The following is a 4,577-nucleotide window of genomic DNA, read 5'->3' as shown; positions in this document are numbered from 1 at the left end:
AATCACATGTGATTAATAACTGTCAATCTAGTAGATTTCTTGTTTTTCAAAACTATGTTATCAAACTATTTCGATAACCTTTTTATTAACTGACATCAAGTCATCTGATGTGCACAAAAGTACCCACTAATTTCAATATTTATAACCTAACAAACTTAACTATCTATGCACTTATAGGCAGTGTACCTAGTCAGATTACAGTATAGCTTGGGTAAGTCGGGTGTCGATCACAGGGAACGGTGTTACTAATTAATTTACTTGCTATTAAATTAACCTATTTTATTAACAAATTTAATAAAGGGTTTTATCTGGTTTTACAAGATCAGATGAACTTAAATCAAATTCAATAAAAACACACTCTTGTTTAGTTTGAATCCACTTCTCCCTTATAGCTAGCTAACAATTACGGATTACTAAGTTGGTTTTCAGTTATATTAGTAATTTGGTTCTATCTTACCAATACTTAACTAATTCATATCAAACCATGTATGTTCACACATAATTAAACACAGAACTAATTATAGTTATAAATATGCTATGTAAGATTTGTTGTATAAACGCAATTATGATCACAATTTTACGTTCTCTAGCACAGCTAAACTTTATTTATTCTAATTACTAACTAAGATTGGTCAATCCTAGCTCTAACAATTCAATGTTCACTAAATTATTAGGTAAACAGGTTCATGCAGTTTAATGGTCACTAAGCTACACAGAACATGCAATTAGATAAACAAATATTAACATGCTAGGTTATACAAATCAAACACAAGCAAATTTTTACCAACTAAACTCAATCCATAATCATATAACTATTCATAAGTTTAAAGCTTCATCTAGCTAAACAAGAGTAGCTAGATCCAGCTGCTCATCATAGTAATTAAACTAAACACAACTAAAACTAATAAAAGACATGTTCTAAAAATAAACCTTTACTTCTTTTGGTGTTGAAAACCCTCTTCCAGAACCTTTCTTTTGTTCTTATTCGTCTCCTGGAACTCTTTTTCTTCTACCAAAAGTCTCTCTTTTCGTAATAATAAGGAGAACTTATATAATCCTTAAAAACTCACGCCACGTCGTGGCCAGGTTGCGCCACGTCGTGGGCTTCAAGCAATCCGTATCCTTCAAGGAAATCCTCCGCGTCGCGATGCTTATCTTCTGGAACACCCGTGCCACATCGTGGGCTTCATCGCCACGTCGTGAATTTAGCTCTTATCGTGAATTTATTATTTTCTTGTCTTCCAAGCCTCCCATGTTCCCCATTTTGTCACCTTTGGTCCCTTTCTTCGAAAATCCTTTGTATTGACTGAAAATAACACTTTAAACTCATAAGTATCATTATTCTAAACATATTATCAATTTATTAATAAAAATGTACTTAAATACTGCCTAAAAATAAGTATAAATATGGCAATATCATCATCTATAGCCATTCAAATAGTTAAAACTCTTTTATATGTTAAATTCTTTATTAAACTATTTTAAACTTATATATTGTCAAAATCATGTCTATATGGATATAGTTATATAAATAAGGTTGAAAGGGCTTAGGAGTGATAACCCACCTTATTTCCTGTTCCTTGTTTGGTTGTGGACTTAGGGTATCGGTTGTTTGTCCGAATGTCGTTTGAATCTTAGTTATATATTATGTATATGTATATAGATATAAAAGTTCTTTCTTTCAGTTCAATACCTTTGAAGCAAAGGTGTTCAAACATAATCAGTCATTCAAACAACTTTACTAGTAAACTATAATAGGTATAGTTTAGGAAGTCACTACATACTATTTCTAGAACAATGAAACATATAAGAGTCAGTTCATACATGAGTCACTTCAAACATACTATAATGAGAAACATAAAGAACATACTCTATACTAGAACAGAGAGAACATACTATATACTAAGACAGAGAGAACATACTACACTAATACAATAACAAAGATAACATTAATGTGAGCCACTACTTCATGGCACGACAATATATTGTTGTGTCACGTTTTGTAACTAGAGTCTCCTTGAGGAAGAGCGTGAGTTTGAGTATAGATCGATATGGGATTGACCAACCTACATGTTGCTGCTAGCTACAGTGGGACCTGCACGTCTACGGGTGACGAATTTCATACCATTTCGACGTCTCGAACGTCATGTTTTACTAGTCAATCAAATATGGTTATAATATCATCACATTTTACCTTAATTAAACAAACAGGTTTAAGGTAGTTAGTACATCGGTAGTTACTTATATACAATACTACTGTACATCGTCTTTTTCCCATTACATTTATATTGTGATCTTCTCACATAAATGGTAATGTAACTATATTTTGGTAATGATAGTCATACTTGGGAAAAACACTCACTTTTACAAAAGAACAAACTTACAAAATAGTCGAGTCTCGGTAGAAGGCTACTTTAGTAGAAAATATAGGATTTTCTAGGAAGTATTCAAACATCTACGACAAACACTTACAAACTTTTAGATCAAACATTTACAAATACTTTCATCAAACTTATACAAACAATGACATTAAATACTTATGAACTCACCAACTTTAATGCTGATCTACGTTTTCAAAATAACTTGTATTCTCAGGTCACCAGTAGACAGGTACCGATGACCAGGTTTTGAGAAGACGGGGCCCGTTCAAGACTCGTCTTTTATTTTGATTCATATTTTGGTGTCTTATAAACCATACAGTACACACATGTATTGAATTATATTGTTAATGCAATGGATGATGTTTTTGCTTGTTTTACAATTATGAATTGTTGTGATACTGTACATAACATCCTCCGCCCCCAAACGTTTCCGCCGTTCTAGTTTGGGGGTGTGACACTTTAGTTAGTTTTTCGCTGATTTCTTTTGTGTTCCTTTTTACGTGTGTTTTTTTAGTTTTATTTTAGCAAGACACCATGGAAAACATTGCTGATATTTCGATGGGAGCGTATAAGAAGAGAATCGGAGATGACATTGGCCCTAGCTTAGTGCAACCTATAATTCCCGCCACTTCCACATTCGAGCTAAGAGGACATATTCTTTCTACGCTTAAGGATGTTCCATTTTATGGAAAAGATCCTGAGGATGCTTACAAACACCTTGATGAAGTCAGTGACATTGTTTATTATTTCAACATTCCAATGTTCCACGTATGATAACGTTATTGAGAATGCTTCCAGTAACTTTCAAAGGAGATGCTAAGGATTGGTTGAAGGCACTCCCACCTGGTGCCATTACTACATGGTCACAAATGAGCAAGCAATTCTTAGAACAATTCTGCCCGCCATCAAAATAGATAAACTCAAGAAGGCAATTGCCAACTTTGAGCAACAACCAGGTGAATCACTTTATGAAGCTTGGGAGCATTATAAGGGGTTACTTAGAAATTGCCCCCAAAATGATCTTAATGTGCAATAAGAAGTCTCAACATTTTATGATGGGGTTAATGTCATGACGAGGCAACTCCTTGATTCTCAAGGACAACTTACCAAGAAAAATCCAGCCAAAATCAAGGAATTAATTGAAGAGTTTTCCAAGCATTTGTGTGAATACCATAATCCCAGACATGATAGGGCGAATGGAATTGGTAATGGAACATCTGAAGATATGGAAGTTGTGTTAGCTATGCTCAAATTATGGACTGGAGGCTGACAAAGATGGACTAATCCATACATGCTCTTAGAGTTGGTTTTGAAAGATGCAATGGTCCCCATTTAACAAAATATTGCCCTTTGGATGAGAACGGGAACAAAAAAGCTCAAGTATTTTACTCAAGTGGAGATAAATTTAATGAAGATTGGAGAAAGCCAAGGAAGGAATGGTTTCCATATGATGAATACAAGAAGCAAAAAGAAGAAAAATATAGCCAGACTAGCCAAGGTTTTTCTCGAAAAGAACAACCACAATCTAAGAAGAAGGTTGACTTTGAGACTATGTTAGCCAGATTTATGGAGGCTTCTGAAAAACTCCATGATGAGACCGATGCGGTGATAAGAGATCCAAGAATAATGATGAAAGACCAACAAACTATGATGAGTGACCAACAAGCTTTTTTAAGAAATCATCAAGCATTGATCCAAAACATCGAAGCCCCACTTGGTTAATTAACTACTTTGGTGAATGAAAGATTATCTCCACAATTTCCCGACAAAAAGCCTCTACCACATGTTATAGTGATCGAAATTGAAGAAGATGCTATATCCGAGTTCTTAGAAGCCCTAGAAGTGGAGTCACATCAACCCGAACCACAACCGAAGAAGTCAAGGATCGATGAAAAATATTTTGTTGAAACATCAAACTCATGACGTGAGCATCCAAAGCTCACGGTGTGGGGTGAGTTTGATCAGAAAAGTTTAGCTAATGTGCAAGCTTATCGTCCTAAGTTTCCTTTTCCTTCTCGAGCTAGAATTCATCCATTGGAGCAGGAACATTTGAAGTTTATGAAGCAAGTGAAGGATATTCCAATAAATACTCCTTTCATTGAATCATTGTCCCAAGTTCCTGAATATGCTAAGCTTTTACAAGACTTACTTGATACGCGCCAATAGCTAGAGAAGAATTCCAAGGTGATCCTTAGT

The 4,577-nt window shown here is 34.7% G+C and overlaps 1 non-coding gene across 1 annotated transcript; it reads right to left on the bottom strand.

The window, feature by feature from the left end:
* Positions 1-3,297: 3,297 nt before the first annotated feature.
* Positions 3,298-3,404, bottom strand: LOC111878935 (small nucleolar RNA R71). The gene has a single exon (XR_002845984.1). It is a non-coding gene; the product is annotated as a small nucleolar RNA R71 (small nucleolar RNA).
* Positions 3,405-4,577: the final 1,173 nt, after the last annotated feature.

Source organism: Lactuca sativa, chromosome 9 (assembly GCF_002870075.4).
Source record: "Lactuca sativa cultivar Salinas chromosome 9, Lsat_Salinas_v11, whole genome shotgun sequence".
Lineage (NCBI taxonomy): Eukaryota > Viridiplantae > Streptophyta > Magnoliopsida > Asterales > Asteraceae > Lactuca > Lactuca sativa.
Note: the sequence above shows the minus strand (reverse complement) of the source record. Positions and strands in the feature narration are given on the sequence as shown.